At 37.5% G+C, this 18040-nt stretch overlaps 1 protein-coding gene across 2 annotated transcripts in view; it reads left to right on the top strand.

The window, feature by feature from the left end:
- RNF180 (ring finger protein 180) overlaps nt 1-18040 on the top strand; it is a 157247-nt gene that overhangs the window by 72195 nt on the left and 67012 nt on the right. The gene's annotated exons all lie outside the window — the stretch shown is intronic.

Raw genomic sequence — 18040 nt, 5'->3', positions numbered from 1 at the left:
GTAGTGTCTTAGCTAGTTTCAGAATTAGGATAATGCTGACCTCATAAAATGAGTTTGAGAGGCTTCCCTCCTTTTGAATTTTATGAAATAGTTTGAGAAGGAGAGGTGTTAGTTCTTCTCAAAATATTTGGTAAATTTCAGCTTTAAAGGTCCAGGGCTTTTGTTTGTTGGAAGTTTTGTGATTACTTCTTCAATTTCACTAGGTGCTTGCTGTCCATCCAGATTCTCTGATTCTTCTTGATTTAGTTTTGGAAGATTCTATGTTTCTAGGAATTGTTGGCATGTAGTTATTCATAATATTTTCATACAATCCTGTATTTATCTTTGGTGTCAGTTATTTCTCCTCCTGATTTTGTTTATTGGAGTCTTTTCTGTTCCTTCTTGATGAGTCTGGTTAAAGAGGTGTTGGTCTTTTCTATCTTTTCATAGAACCAGCTCTTGGATTCATTGATCTTTTGTATCGTTTTTTACTTCTCTATTGCTTTTATTCTTGCTCTGATCTTTATCATTTCCTTCCTTCTACTCACCTTGGGGTTTGCTTGTGGTTCTTTATCAAGTTCCTTTAAGTGTGAAGTTAGATTGTTTATTTGAGCTTTTTCTTGTTTTTCGAGATAGTTCTGTAATGCTCTGAATTTCCCTGTTGTCATTGCTTTCCCAGTGGCCCCCAGATTTTTGGATTGTTGTGACCTCATTTTCATTTGTTTCAAGGTATCTTTTGATTTCTTCCTTGATCTCATTGTTGTCCCATTCATTGTTTAATAATATGTTATTTTGCTTCTATGTCTGTGTGTTTTTCAGTGTTCTTCTTGTGATTGATCTCTAGTTTCATAGCATTGTAGTCAGAGAAGATGCTTGATATAATTTCAGTCTTCTTAATTTTATTGAGACTTGTTTTATTTATTTATTTTTTTAAGATTTTTATTTATTTATCTTTAGAGGGGAAGGGAAGGAGAGGGAGAGAAATATCAATGTATGGTTGCCTCTCATGTGTCCCATGCTGGGAACTGGCCTGCAACCCAGGCATGTGCCCTGACTGGGAATCAAACCGCAATCGTGTGGTTCGCAGGCCCATGCTCAATCCACTGAGCTACACCAGCCAGGGCATTGAGACTTGTTTTAGATCCTGAAATGTGGTTGATTCTAGAAAATATTCCATGTGCACTTAAAAAACATGTATTCTGCTGCTTTGGGATGACATGCTCTGAAGATATCAATTAAATCCACTTGATATAGTGTTATTTAAGGCCACTGTCTCCTTCTTCATTTTCTGTCTGGAAGGTCTGTCCATTGAAGTCAATGGGGTGTTAAAACCCGCAAATATGACTGTATTTGCCTCGATCTCTCCCTTATGTCCATCAAGATATGCTTCACATATTTAGGTGCTTCTGCACCTAAATCTTTGGGAATGTAAATGTCTCCTAGGTTTATATCCTCTTGTTGGATTGTTCCCTTTATCATTATGTAGTGTCCTTTTTTTGTCTCTGACTATAGCCTTTGTTTTAAAGTATTTTGTTGGATATAAGTACTGCTACTCCAGCTTTTTTTCCCATTTGCATAAAATATAGTTTTCCATCCCTTTACCTTTAGTCTGTGTGCGTCTTTTGATCTGAGATGGCTCTTTTGGAGGCAGCATACGTATGGATCTTGTTATCTTATTCATTCCGCTGCCCTGTGCCTTTTGGTTGGATCATTTAAGCCATTTATGTTTAAGATGATTATCGATAGATATGTATTTAGTACCATTTTATTGTTAGACTGTTTTCCTCTGTGTCTTTTTTTAAATTCTCTTTTCTTCTTCTTAAAGAAAGCCCTTTAACATTTTTTTGCCATAGTGGTTTGGTGTTAACAAACTCCTTTAGCTTTTTCTTGTTTGGGAAGCTCTTTATTTCTCCTTAGATTTTAATGATAGTTTTGCTGGGTAAAGTAGCCTTGGTTCCTTTTCATCACCTTCAGTATTTCATTCCACTCCCTTCTGGCCTGAAATGTTTCTGTTGAGTAATCAGATGTCAGTCTAATTGGTGCACCATTGTAGGTAACTACCTGCTTTCCTCTTGTGGCTTTTAGGATTTTCTCCTTGTCTTTAAGCCTTGTCATTTTAATAATGATGTGTCTCTGTGTAGGCCTCTTTGGGTCCAACTTGTTTGAGACTTTCTTAGATTTCTAGACTTGTGTGTCTTTTTTCTTTACCAGATTAGGGAAGTTTTTAGTCATTATTTCTTCAGATAGATTCTTTTTTTAAAAATATATTTTATTGATTATACCATTACAGTTGTTCTATTCCCCCCCTTCATTCCCCTCCACCCGCACACTCCCTCCCCCACCATTCTCCCCCCTTTGGTTTATAACCACGTGTCTCAAGTTCTTTAGATTCTATATCTCCCCCACTATTCNTGGGGGGGGGGGAGTTCTGCCTGGGTGTGTTTTTTCTACCTTGTCTTCCAGATCACTGATTCGATCCTGTGCTTCATCTGACCTACTATTCATTCCTTCCAGTGTAGTATTTATTTCAGATATTGTATTCTTTTTTCTGACTAGTCCATTTTTATGGTTTCTATGTCGTTTTTCATGCTGCTGAGTATCCTTATAATCTTTAAACTTTCTAATAAATTATAAATCTTTAAACTTTCTATGTCGTTTTTCATGCTGCTGAGTATCCTTATAATCTCTAAACTTTCTAATAAATTGCTTGCCTCCATTTTATCTAGTACTACTTCTGATTCTGTTTTTCTTTCGTTTAAGGTCTATTTCTTTGTCTTCCCATTTTGGCTGCTGCTTTGTATTTTTTGCCTTAGTCATTAAACTAATCAGTGATATAGCCAGAATCTGTAATCAGCAGCCAGCTTAAGCACCATAGGGTGGGGCAGAGTAATTCCTTCAGGTGGGGCCTTGCTTTCCCTAGGCTGAAGCCACTTGGAGGAGAATACTCTGCCTGAGAAAGATGGCTTCTGCAGTGTGGGAGATGACTCAGCATAGGGATTCTGGCGTCTGTTGCTTCAGTTCTTGCCCCAGAGCCACCAACCCCAGAGTCTCCTCAAGCATCTCCAGTCCACTCTGCCTTGCCTCTGCCAGAGTCCAGAGTAAGTGGCTGCAAACAAAATGTCATGCATTGGCCCTTTAAGAGGCTCTCTGTGTCTCCAGCCGCCTCTCTTTGGCAGATAGAAAGTCTGCTGCTTTTCACAACTGGATGTTATCTGGCCCTGGCGCTGTTGGCTATGGAGCCCAGCTTGGAGTTTAGACCCCATACTTCTCAGGGGGAAACTCCTGGCCACTAAAATATCCCTCTGGCACTTCAGCTGCCCACCATGGGATCCCAGCCAGCCCTCTCATGCCTCTTCCACACTCCCTACCAGCCTACTTGTAGTGAAGTGATTTCTTCTGTCTGTCCTTGGTTATAAGGCTTCTCTCCAGCTGGTGTGCAATTGGTCATTCAAGATGATTTCTCTATAATTTAGTTGTAATTCCTGATTGATCCTCAGTAGAGGTAGGTAGCTTCCACTTACTTTTCTACCATCTTGGTGTTCTCTTCCCCTGTAGTCTTTTATCTTGAATGATCTTTAAGACTTGGTGGCATTGCCTTCTAAGATAGCAAGAGGGGACACTAAGCCTAGACTGGAAGTTACAAAACATCATTTCTACATACTATTGGTCAAAGGAGATTATGAGGTTAGACCAGATTTATGGGTGGAGAATTAAAGTCTTCCTCTTGCTGAGAGTAGCAACAAAGTCACATTGGGATGGAATACAGACATACAGGCATAGGCGGAGTTATTAGGGCCATTTTTGTAAACAAACAATGTGAAGCAAAAGTAGGCTTGCATTTTTGATTATATAAAACAGAGTTTATTCTTGTGTTATTATGTATTAATTAATTGTATTTTTTATGCACTACTGTAAACCTACTTTGCCTAACCCTGTATATCACAATTATTGTGAACTTCAGAATTTAAAGGTTAATCCTCAGTTTCTTTTGTTTCCTCAGTTGTCTTTTGTTTCCTAGAAAATGCCATAGAAAACTGGTTGCATCCAAATTATTTTACTCTTTGATGATTATACTGCCCTTTGACTTAAATAGATTTTCAGGGGAGATTTTTAAATCATTTAGCCTTCCTGAGAGTCTTATTCTATTCATCTGTAGCGGGCCTAGTTATTAGCATTTTTTAAAAGCTTTCTGTATTATTCTAATAATGTACAGCAAGAATTTTGGACTACTGCCCTAGACAGTGTTCTCTTTACACTGCTCATTATCTGATTTTGAAAAAGTAGACAAGAAATTCTCTATGGTAGACAAGAAATTAGGTGAAGCATTTGACAAACAGCAGTTTGTTGCCTTATTGATTTTCAAATTATGCCTCTATAGTAACCTAAAGTACTAAAAACAGGAAATAAAATGGCCATCATGAATAATTTTTAAACATACAGAAAGGAAACAAAAAATTAATGCTATGGGAAATTAATAATTACCACTGAGAAGCATATTAGTTGTAAATGACACAGTGGGACAAGTTTTGCCTGTGGGTTCTTGCATAGTCTTCGCTAATTGATATGGGAATTGTGTGCAAGCCTCTGAGGAGAGAGGCTTTAGACCAGTGTGTATTGGGTAATAAGTACCGACACTGTAAAGGAAAACTGATTGTACAAGGAGTAGAAAGAAGACAAGAGTGTAGCAACCCCACTGAAGGGTGCAGAGTCACAGAACGTTAGAGCTGAAAAGGCCCATGGGAATTACTTAGTCTACCACTCTGCCTGGTTCTTTCCCCACCGCTAGAATCGACACCCACTGCCCTCAATAATCTCCTTGCATTCTAAGCCAATGCCCTGGACTGTTTCAAAAAATCTATCATTCTGCATGGCTTGTAATTGAAGGGAAGCAGCTTAACATACTGGAAGGAAAACCAGAAGTCCCAACAAATTGAGATTTGAATTTCAGTTTGATGATTTAGCTGTGTGGTCTTTTGCAAGTTACTTAATTCATCTGAGCCTTGATTTTTTCCTTCGTGTTTAGTGCCTCGTCCATAAAAAGTAAAAATTAGATGAAATTAGGTGGATAGATGATAGTGATGTGTCTCATCCTTTCAATTTGTAAGGATTGCTTCCTTTTAAATAAAGAGATAGTGTGGTCAGTGACAATACCATGAGCTTAGGCTTTCTAACTTCTGGCCTCATGTAGGTGGACGTTCTAGGTGACAGTTACCCTTTCTCATTTTACCTTAATTCTAAGAGGACATATGTTAAAGATATTCCTTTAAAATGTTATGTTAAAATGTTAAGTGAAAAACAAACAGGCTATGTAAATGTGTTTATAGATAATTTTCATAACCATGAAAAATAGAAGGAAAATATCAGAATTTTTCAAAGATTTATAAAGATCTTTCTTTTCTTCCAAGTAGTTAAAATAAGCATGGATTGCTTCTGTAACACAAAATAAAAACATATTTTTCCCTTTAAGGCCAATATTTACATTTGCCAAAGGTAGCCACACTTTGAGGTTGGTTTATGCACTCATTTTGTCAAAGATAGCTATTTTCACATGACACTGAATCCACATAAAATTCCAAAGCTTTATAGGATAGCCAACCCAGTGTTGAATTTTCTTGAGTTTTCTATCTAAATTTATAGCATCATTTAACCAATTCCCAAAGCTAGATACATGGGAGTCTTTCATGATTCCGTTTTCTTCATTGTCCACATATTATTGGTTATCATACTCTTATATAATTGGTTATTAAGTTTGATTTATTCTACCCTTAAACTATTTCTTTTTTTTTTCTATTCCCATGGGTCAGGGCTCTAGTTCAAGTCCTTGTTACCTCCTTATTGAATTATAGCTGAAGTATACCTGGTCAGAATAGTCTCTTACCTGGAAATCTGTGAATCCACATTTATGAAGTATAATGTCCAAACTTATTCACAGTTTACACCCTAAATTTCCACTTTCATCTTCTTCAATTTCATCTCCCTCAAACCTACCTGTCACCTTTTTTTGGTATAGGTTCTTTTCATTTCCTCCAAAATGATAGGTGCTTTCATACATCCATAACTGGTCCCTCTATTTTGATTTCTCTCCTCTGCATTCTCCATTTAAGAAGATACTCACCCATCAAGACTCAATTCAAATATTACTCTTTAGTCACCTTGCCCAGGCAAGTTTAGTTGCTTCCATGTCTCTGAGGCTCTTCCCAGGCACCGAGTGTAACAGGTAACACATCCTAAGACTATGGGTGGGCCTGGCTAGACTCTGGGCCTCTGCAGGGTGGGGCCGTGCATCTTTCATCTAAATGCTTCCCAAGACCAGTGAGGAAACAGCCAGTTAATAATTGTTGAGTGTGATATAAAGTGATTTTGAATTTCCTCCTCCATTTTTTTTCATGACTGAATTGGAATAGTTTGTTAAAGATCACTCACAAATCCTCAGTGCTGAAATCATGAAAAATAAAATAACAGCTGAGAGAAAGTATAGTTGAGTGTGTGCATGTTGAATTGGGAGGGAGAGCCTTCTCAAAGGGAATATTTACTGAGTTCTATTACAGAGAAAATTCCTAAAGTTCTTTATTTCAAAGCCAGTGCTAAGACTGAGAATGGCACTTGTAATAATGATAATAATTTTGTTTTTACTTCTTTCAAGACCCTAATTCTGAAACTACTGTTTATTAGCTGTGTGATTAAAAAGAGGAGAGAGCTAGGTACTTTACATATTTTATTTCTAATTTGCACAATAAGCCTATCACATAGGTATGCTTATTTCATAGATAAAGAAGCTGAGGCTTGAAGAGGTAAATTATTCTAACCGAAGTCTTTTTTTTTGCAAATTCTCTTTTTTTAAAAGATTTTATTTATTTATCTTTAGAGGGGAAGGGAAGGAGAGAGGGAGAGAAATATCAATGTATGGTTGCCTCTCGTGCGTCCCCTGCCGGGAGCTGGGAACTGGCCTGCAACCCAGGCATGTGCCCTTGACTGAGAATCAAACTGCGATCGTGTGGTTTGCAGGCCCACGCTCAATCCACTGAGCTACACCAGCCAGAGCCTAACCCAAGTCTTTTAGCAAGTGAGTGGTGGAGTTGGCCAGGACACTTTTGTTAATGTTGTAAGATAACCACAAAAACAAATGTATAACTTAACATTGTAATTGAATAATATTTCAACTGTGACATTAAAGGGATTGCTAGTGCTGTGACGATCTACAAATAAGCCATCAAAAGTTTCTAAATAATAGCCATGAGTGCCAGGCTCTCTAGACAGTCTCTGCAGCAGGTGCATCTGGTGAAGGCCAGACGTAGGCCAAGCTGGCCTGTGGTCAGTGTGAACAATGTCCAGAAAGAAAAGGAGAAAATAGTTATTAAGGGTAATGGTGAAGCACTCTGCTAGGCACTTAGATACAGGTACGAATTAAGCATGACCTTTTTCTTGGGGAACCCAGAATACTAAAGGGAGAAAAATAGAAATAAATTATAATGATGACCATCTTACGAGGTGCAGTGGGGGTACAAAAGAGGAAGTAATCAGTTCTACCTGACTACAGAAAGACTGAGACTGTTTCACAGGGATTGAGAAGTGCAAGTTGGAGGTTGCGGAATAGTCACAGAGGTGTAAATTACATCAGAGAGAGGATGGTCGGTAGTACCGTAACAGACCAGGCGGGACTTGAAACACCAGCGAGACCACTCTGTGGGCTAGCACATAATTGGCCACTGTGCTGTACATCTGAAACTAATGCAGAACAAAACTGAGTATAAACTGTAATGGGAAAATGATGTTTATAGGTCATAAGCATAAAGAATATAATGACCTTAATCACAACTATATTGTAAAATAATAAAAATGGTAAACAACAACAGTAAAAAAAAGGAAACATTTTGCAAGGGTCATGGTGCTTGAGCTGAGTTATCTTGGAAGGTGAAAGGTCTCTGCTGGTTAGACGAGGTATTGAAGAGCAATCCAGGCAGGGAGAGCAATGTGGAGAAAGGTGGAGAGGCATGAATCATCCTGGTCCTTTCTTTGAATCTCACGTAATTCATTGTGACTAGATGAAAGACTGGTGACCTTGTGGGGGAGAACTCAAGGGCGGACTTGCAGTCTGTGCTGAGGAGACCTTTTGGCAACAGAGAGGTCCTGACAACAGTTTTACATTTTGCAGAGATTACTTTTCTGGGCATATTTGGGGGACTGAGATGGGTGTCTGGAAACCTGGAGATCAGAAAGTATGATATCAAGTAAGACAGTGAAGACTTTAAATAAGACAGTATATGTGGTAATGAAAGGACTAAACCAATATGCAATTTAAGGAATATCCTACTGGAGGATATTTCTTACTGAAATACTTCAAACCTGAATTTTCCAAAATTACACTAATTGAATATAGTAAAAACTAAAAATGAATCATCTTTATCTGTCCATTCAAGTTCCATATCACTAGGAGAATGTCTCAACCACAATCTTGTCCTTGTGGATGAGTTTGACATTATTAATTAATAATGTGTTTATGTCTCCTGCTTTGTTCCTAGAAAGATTTGAGGAATGCAGATACATATATGATCATATTTTTAAGGAAGGAAATCTAGAGGATAAACAAGAATAGCTAAAATAAGGTGAAGCTATATGTAAAGTTAGTACATAAAATTTACACAGCCAGTACAGTAAGGGAAGTGACTTTGATACACAATTCATGAATTAAAAACTAGTTGCTTTGAAAGCTAATGTTTTCAGGAGTGCTAAGAGGTGAAAACCGAGGCTATCTTTATGTAAGAATGGTGTGCTTCGTTTTCCGTTTACTCTAAAGCCATCTGTTAAAGGACATACAGGCAGGCATACACAGATGAAAACAAACTGGGAGCAGTCACGCAAGGCATCACAAATGGTTACTTACACAGTGCAGACCCCGCCACACTGTCCACATTGATTCACAGTTCCCGCTTTTCTCCTGGCCACACCTCCTCCTCCCTCTTCCCATCGCAATGTGTGTTTGCATCTCCCACCACGTGCCTCAAGAGTCCACGAGTCTCTTTGCTCTCTTGGACTCTTTCTATGTATACTATTTGGTCATTTATACGTCTCTTTATAACTAGATTTCTGTTGATAAGCTGTCAACTTATAAGTAGTCTTCATTCATGAAAATTTTGTAAAAAAATACAGAAAACAAAAAGACAAATAGAAAATCAATTCTGATCCCACCAATAACAACTGCTATTAACATCTTTATAAATTTCTTATTTATACTTTTTATATTTTCTATTACTTCTTTTTATAAAATGAAGCCAAATTGTATATTAAAACTGCTTTTCTCTTGGTAAATCTACCATGATATCTTCTCATGTTAGTGCATATACTCCTGCAGCATTTTAAGTTACTAAATGGTATTAAAATGAGTTATCAAAGCATATTAAAATATATTTAATTGCTGGAGAGTTGTTGAGCATGTTTAAATAGCGTCATTATACCTAAGGTTGATGTGTGTCAACCTTAGGCTACTAAGGCTACTAACTTAAGGCTACTGTGTGTATCCAGGATTATTTCCTTGGAATAAATTCTAGCAGTGAAATGATGCATCAAAGGATATGCAGTAATTTTAAGGCTGTCGATACTTATTGCTAAATTGCCTTGTGAAAAAATTGTTGTATGCTGTATAACTACACAAAGTATCTTTATATACCATGAATTATTAAAACATTTTAAGTCTTCCTACTTAGTTAAGCAATGCCATATTAAGATAATATTAGAAAGTAAAGCTAAATAGGATGAAATAATTAACAATTATTAAAATGGCATTGCAGAAATCAGTAGAATCCTTGGAAGTATAAAAACAAATATAGTGTTATAGGCTTATTTAGTGCCTAGTATATAAGTATTTTTAATTTTATAGTATTCCATACTTACTCCCTATTAACATATAAAACAAATGGGATATAAAGAGATTAAAAACTTGTCCAATGTCTCACTGTTGCTAGATGGCAAAGCTGTGATTTCAGACCAGATCTATCCAATTCAAGGTCAGTGAAAAGACTACAGAGAAAAGGACAGGGTGACTTCCTCACAGTGCTGTTTAAGTGATTAAATGTCACATGCCTCATGCATTAGAGCCTTTCAATAGTTGCAGGTGCTGTTGACAGGAAAGTGAAATAAGAAATTCAGTAAGCCCTGGAGAGTCAAGAAGGGTGCAGAGTACTAGAAAACAAGGTTGAGATGAGGTTCATTTTCTGTCATTTCTTACCCTTAGCATCACCTAAGTAACACTGAATAGCATATGTTGTTATTCCAAACTTTACATCCGGACACACTGATTCTGAATGTTATCATCTCCGGTGACTTTGAAGACTTTGAAAATACACTGATTGACTAGACGCAAAGGGAAAAATTTCACACATCTCTTTCAATTGACTTGCACAAAAATATCACTAAAAGTAAATGGAAGCATCCCTGAATAAACAAAAGCACTCCTTGTATGCACCAAAATATTGTTAGTGTATTTAAAAGGCAATAATGACGACGATGATGATTGTCGACGTCTACTGAGCACCTCTGCTAGGTCCTGCTCTGAGTTCTTTGAAGGCACTAAGTCATTTAAGTAGATCTGTCTTTGAGTCAGATTAGCTCTTGTATTGGTAATAGACACTATGGAAACTCCAATGCACAGGCAGCTGTTTGCTCCTGAAAACTCAGTGTTTGGCCCCAGGAACAGGACTTGATGGTTCTCTCTAGTTCATTCTTAGCAGAGTGAGTCTGTACAATGTTTGCTACATCATAGTTTATCTATCATTTACCTTAACATGTCAAGTTTATGTTTTTAGCTCTTCACGGTTCCATAGGTTAGCTTCGCAGCACTTTAATGCACATAGGCTTCAATTTATGTTTTTCAGATTTAAAGGGAGATGTTTAGTTCTAATTTGTGGGACTCAGAATAAGGCAATGGTGATAAGCATGGATTCTGGACTCAGATTGTGAGTCTTTAGATTGTGAGGTGGGTACCCAGAAAAAAAACAAAATTATCTTCTGGAGGGCGGGCCCCTTGTTGTACAGGCTTCTCCTGCTAGGTGAGTGTTCTAGGAACCCATCTATCAGGGTACCAGCTGGCCTTGTTGCAAGAGGCTGCATTCAGCTTTAGTGAATTTTTTTTGGAAGACTCTTTCAGCATGTTTGCCCATTTCATGATGGGTGATTTACCAGGGTACCTGCCCACCCCACGCTGAGTGTTCAGCAGTTTTTGACCAAAAATGGTATGACTCCCATGCTCCACCCTCCCTACTCACCTGATCTTGCCCTTAGTGACTTTTTGGTTTATTTCCCCAATGGAAAGAAGTCCTCAAAGGGAAACATTTTGCTGATTTGCAAGAGATGAAACAAAAAACGGAAGAAGCACTGAAAGGCATCAAAATCCATGAGTTCAAAAACTTTTTGAGCAGTGGGAACAAGTCTCGATAGGCCTGTTGCATCAAATGGAGCGTACTTTGGAGGTGACTAAAATTTAAACATGTAAAAATAAGTATGCAATTTTTTAAAAATAAATTTCAGTTTGGGGGGTCACCCCTTATATAGCCTATCATCTGTTATTCAATTAAGCCTTAGTACATTTAAAATCTCTGCACTTGAGTTTCTTTACTGCAGTGGGGCTAACAATACTATGGACTGTGCGGATTTAATAAGCTAATAAATATTAAGTACTTATGCTCAGTTGGTTGGACATCATACCCCAATGAAAAGGTCACTGGTTCTCCTCAGGTCGGGGCACATGCTTAGGTTGTGGGTTCAGTCCCAGTTGGGCACCTGTGAGAGCCAACCAGTGTCTCTCCCTCATATCCATGTTTCTCTCCCTCTCTTTCTCCCTTCCTTCTCCTCTCTCTAAAAATAATCATTTATTTAAATAAATAAATAAATAAATAAATAAGTATAAAATACTTACTAACTAAAAGTTTGCTATAATAACATCAGGTAGCCAAGATAATAAAATCAACAGAATGCAGAGTTGGGCAAAAGTAGATTTACAGTTGTTTGTGTGGAAAATAATATAATAATTAATAAACAGTGATATAAGAATAAACTCTGTTTTATATACTCACAGTTTAAGCCTACTTTTGCCCCACCCTGTATAATAATAATAGAAAACCAATATTAATCCTTAATGAAAATTAGATCTCAATATGTTTTCTGTAAGGCTTTTTACTTTTTAAGGAAATGTTTGCTTTTTGAATATCTGAGAGAAAGCATGAATAAGAAATCCGCCCTTAACTCCTTTCTTTAACAGTGTTATAGTACTTCTAAAGGATTCTAACCGAGAAAGAGGATATATAAATATACTTATAAATATGCACCTAAATACACTCCTTCCCCTCCAAATGGAAGAAAAAAGCATGATGTAGGGGAGTTATTTATTAAAGGTAACAAAGTCTACTCTTTAAATTTAAATTACTTAAAATATATTTGCTCTACATGTTTTGAAGTTAAAATGTAGAAAGTAAGCTTAGCATCACTGTAGAATGTACATAAAGGTTTGTTTTTGTTCTACAAAAATGAACACAAGTGTCACTTAGCACTTTCTTCCTTGTCCATGTGGAAACCACCCCTCCAAGCCTTCACAGGAAGAGGTCACTTTTTATTTGGTGGCAGCTCTCACTAGAGGGCAGCTTTCACTTCACTGGAGGGCAGTGACTGTTTTTCATTCATTTATTTATCTCTTCTCTATTAGGAACTAGATTTTTATGACGCAGATCTGGTGAAATAGAAAAGTACTTGAAAGGCATTAATAGGCTGCTTTTGAAAAAACGAAACTACTTTGCTTTTACTTTTAAGGGATAGGAAATAATACAACATTCATTACTGTAAGGAAACCTAACAACTTGATTTTTGGATATATATTTATAGATGCTGCATAGAATCTGAATAAAGGGCCAAATAAATGAATTAAACTTTATATCCTTTTTTAAAAAAATTTTAATCACAGTTGACTTATTATATTAGGTTCAGATATACAACATAGTGATTAGATATTTATAAGGCTTACAAAGTGATCCCTTGATAAATACAGCACCGTCTGACACCATGCATAACTATTACAGTGTTCCCTGGGCTGTGCTTTTTACCTCCCACGGCTGTTGTTACAACTGGCTGTTTGTACGTCTGTAATCCCTTGAACTTTTCACCCATTCTGCCAACCACCCTGCCATCCAGCAACCATTAATATCTTCTCTGTTATCTGTGAAGTTGTTTCTGTTTTGCATATATTTTTTAGATTCTACGTATAAGCAAAATCATATGGTATTCATCTTTGACTTATTTCACATGGCATATTAACCTCCAGGTCCATCCCTGTTGTCATGAGCGGCAATATTTCATTCTTTTAATGCTAATATTTCTCTGTGTGTATGTGTGTGTGTATATATATATATATACACATCTTCTTTATCCATTTGTTTATTGATGGGCATGTATGTTGCTTCCATATCTTGGAAATTACTAGTAATGCTGCAAGGAAGAACATGGGAGTACATATAACTCTTCAGTGTAATGTTTTGGATTTCCTTGGATAAATAGTCAAAAGTGAAATTACTGTTATATAGTAACAGTGATAGTAACTACTGAGTTATATAGTTGTCCAATTTTAAATTTTTGAAGGTGCCCTCATACTGTTTTTACAGTGGTTGCACCAATTTACAATTTACCAACAGTACATGAGGGTTTTCTTTTCTCCATATGCTTGGTAACACTTGTTTGTTGATTTATTGGTAGGTGCCATTCTGACAGGTATGAGGTGATAATCTCGTGTGGTTTAATTTGCATTTCCCTGATCTTTAGTGATGTCCAGCATCTCTTCCTATGTCTATTGATCTTCTGTGTGTCTTCATTGGAGAAAAGTCAGTTCAGGTCCTATTCCCATTTTCAGCTGGGAACTCTGGTTATTTCCAGAGTTCCTAGAGCTAATATGTAGACTCAGGTGCCAAAGCAGAATTATTATATCATTTCAGACAAGTGTCAACAAGAAACCAGTTTAATCATTTAAAAAAACAAACAAATAGCTAACTCTTATGTCATGCTTACTATACAAGGTCTGTCGGAAAAGTCCAGCCATTGTAAATATGATGAGAACAGCTTGCGTGACATCAATATAACCTGGCAGCCAAGGAGAGTGGACTGGAATGTGCATGGATGAACAGTGATGACTTCATTGTACTAGTCAGTGGGGGTGGTAGACACCATTGAGTGAGCATGTGTGCTGTGTGGGTGTCACATTCAAAATGACTGAATGAGCAGAGCAGCAAATCTGTATCAAATTTTGTGTTAAGCTTGAACATTCCTCCACAGAAACTATTTGGATGATTCAGAAGGCTGCAGCTATGGGCAACTGGTGATTGTCAGCTTCATCATGACAGTGTGCCCACTCATACATCACGTCTCATGCAGAGTTTTTTGGCAAAACATCAAATCACCCAGGTGACTCAGCCCCACTACAGCCCAGATTTGGTGCCCTGCAACTTCTGGCTTTTCCAGAAATCTAAATCACCTTTGAAAGGAAAGAGATTTCAGACCATTGATAAGATTCAGGAAAATATGACAGGGAAGATGATGGCAAATGGCCTACTTTGAACGGAACTGAGGCATCATTGTCCTATATACAATATTTCTTGTATCTTCTTCAATAAATGTCTCTATGTTTCATATTACATGGTGGGATACCTTCTAGACAGACTTCATAGGCTCTGTTTTAAGCACTTTACATTTATTAGAGCATATTAATCTTTGCCACAGCTCTTGTAAAGGTCATATTGTAATGCCTACTTTAGATGAGGAAACTGATTTACAAAGAAGTTAAGTATTTTACTCAAGCTCTGAATTTCGTGGATATAACTCTAAATGTATTTGTGTTCAGGAAACATGTATTACTTTATTTGCTTACATTAAGCTAAATATTTATTTTAGGTTAAAAAACCTCCCAAATTACTTACAACCTACCATTTCTATGTTTGCATATATTTAAATAGAATAATCTTGTTCATATTATCCTCTAGCCTTTTTTTCTTATAATGTTCTGTAAATAATTTACCATGTCATTAATTGCAGATCTGTATTACAGTGTTATTGGTCACCTAGTATTTCCTTTTATGGATGAAAGAAAATGAATTAGTGTAGTTGTAGACATACCATAGTTTGTTTAACTAATCCCCTTCTTTGGCCACTTTGGTAACACACACAGTTTTTGGCTGATGTAACTCCTTTGTACATACACATTCAAGTCTCATCATTTCCTCAGGATGAATTGGTAGGTATGTGTTGTGTAACTTTACATCCTTGCTCCTGTCCAGTCACTACCCTGTCGTTACCCCTCGAAGATCTACAGATCTTTTAGTTAGGCTTCCCCAGTTTTTAGCCAGCAGGACTGACATTTCCTCAGTAAGAGATCTCCAAGTTTAAATATGCAAATTAGTCTCCTTTTTTCCCCAAATTCAAATAACAGTTGAAATTATTATGATTTGAAGGGTCAGAATGGTAATTAGTGCTTTCTGGTGGTTTTTGTTTGTTTGGTTTTGGTTTTGAGAACTTACTACTGCTTCTCCTACTGGTAAAGCATAATATTTTGTAAAGAAAGGATTCAAATATTATTTTTACTGGTGTAGTTTAGGTCTCCCAACAGCTCCCAGGGGTAGGAACTTTATAAACAGTACACGTAAGGGCTCACCACTTCACCAGAGAAGTTGTTACAAATACACCCTCCTAGGCCCCACTCTACCTGCTGAATCAGAATCTGCATTTTAATAAGTTCCCCAGGTGATGCGTGTGCTCTCTAATGTTTGAGAATCATTGCTGCAGGCCATTTTATTCTGAGCTCTTATTTGTCATTTATGGACAGCTCACTTTGCCCCTGGGGGTCATTGCTTTTGCTGTACGTTGCATTTTCCTGTCTGCTAGTAAACACTGTCCTTTCTTTGAAAAAGCTTGCTGTGTTTTATGTGTCTAGCTCAAAACAAGAATGGAGTCTATTTATAAAGTGATTGTCTTTTAAAGTGTTGTTCTGTAGTAGAGTTAGAAGCTGTTGTATTGATTGTGGCATTTTGGTGCCAGCTGAATTATTAATTTCACTTCATTTTGGAGATAGAAACATTTTAAAATCAGAGCTCTTCTGAAACATACTGCTCTCTCTCATGAAGCAGTTAGCCTTCCCTTAGAGATATGCTATGCTAATGAATTTTTAATGATAGATATAAATATTACCTATCCTTGTAAAAACAAGCATTATAATCATCTGAAAATGCTTACTTTGCAAATTCATGGTTCCAAAAAAGTAAATTGCATTTAAAATGAGAAACATGATAAAAGTTTTACTTGAGATTCTGGTTGTTTGCTGAATATAACAAAATATACTTTTTCATGTTAACCTTTTGAAGTTTTTGGTGAAACTATGAAAGTGCAGCTCATCCATCAGAACACAGAGGAAGCAACTAGATTTGAACACGTTTGGAGATACACATCTTCTCTGTGTGTTCTTGCTCCTCGCTCTCTGAACTCAGGAGTGAAACAGATCGGACTAGCGGGTGGTGCTCGTGTTCTTCTTCCACCTGAACCACCAGCACAGTAAACACCCACGTAGCCGCAGGCCACAGCTTTCCACAAAGTGTTAACCTGCATTTGCGTAGTATATTAAATATGGAAATACTCTGTAAAGCTACCAAGGATGAGTGTCTTTTTGTACATTCAAAATACGTATCTATATAATAAAGGCTGTGAATGAATCCTTTGTGAAAGATTCAGTTAAATATTTCTTATTCCAGCATTTCTAGCACAACTATATGACGAGACCAGCAGATTATATACCAGAATGATGAAAACAAACTGTGGTTGTAGACTAGGAAAGCCTTAACCAGCATGAGCTCAGATCCCACACTTTTAAACTGGACTTGAGAGTTACATATGCTAACATGTGTCGGAGGACCTGATACAGAGTCCTTGGTTTTTACCTTCCCAGTGGAAGCTTGGTGGCAGGGCCGCTTTAGAACTTTTCACCAGTGATTACTCAGTGATTTGCTGTCGCCTTCTCCTGGCCCACCGATCACCTGTCCCCTCACTCCACCTGCTGTAGCCTCAGTAGTCTCCTCCCTGTCTCTTGAGCACACCAAGCACTTACTGTTCTTTCTACCCAGAAGGATCGACCCTCAGATAGCCACCTGAGCCTCTCACTTCATTTACATCTCTGAAGCAAATGGCATTTCTTTAGAGACTGCATTTCACTGCCTTGTCTTGGTGACCTGCCTCCCTACCTGTACACACTTACTCTATTTCCTTACAGTTTATTTTCCTGCCTGGTACTTATTGCTCCCTAGTATATGTTTACTTTATTGTTTTTTCTATCCCCACTGGACTATAAGCTCCACAAGAAAACGGTCTTTTTAGGTTTTGTTTAGTGCCATACACATAGGAATCCAGTAAGAATGAATGAAGAGCCAGTACTGACAGCGGGCATCCATGGGCCATTCATCCCCTTCCCTCTCACCTCAGGCACCCATAGAGGCTCTGTGCCCACCCACGCCCTCTGACGAGGGATCAAGGATGGGAGACAGGAAGGAGAATGTACACAGGTGGTGGGGGGAGGAACCCTGTTTACCACAAAGAAACTTGAGCTTTAAACTGGAAGTGGACAGTTTCCTCTGAAGATTGTTGTCCAAGGCTACACACACACCAAATAACCCAACAGACAAGTTAGATTCACTTGCTGCAAAACCATTACATTTTTGCAGATTAGAATTTGGTGATTTTGAAATCCAACTTGTTAGACTTTAAACATTTATGGAGCTATAGACTTCCATTCTACACATCGTTCCTGCTTTTTTCTTTTCTTTTTTGGCACTGTGGTTCAGGGATATTTCCAGTTAGGCTTTATTTCTTCTTTGACTGAATGTATTGGGGTGACATGGTTCACAAAGTGACACAGGTTTCAAGTGTATAACTTAACAAAACATCTGCACACTGCATCATGTGTCCATTGCCCAAAGCAAAGTCTTTTTCCATCCCAAATTTCCCCCTACCCTCACCATCCCTTTCCCCTCTGGCTATCACTACCATGTGTGTA

This window comes from Sturnira hondurensis, unplaced genomic scaffold (genome assembly GCF_014824575.4).
Source record: "Sturnira hondurensis isolate 20B ecotype Veracruz unplaced genomic scaffold, ASM1482457v3 Scaffold0014384, whole genome shotgun sequence".
NCBI lineage: Eukaryota > Metazoa > Chordata > Mammalia > Chiroptera > Phyllostomidae > Sturnira > Sturnira hondurensis.
This window is presented reverse-complemented; position numbering and strand designations above follow the sequence as displayed.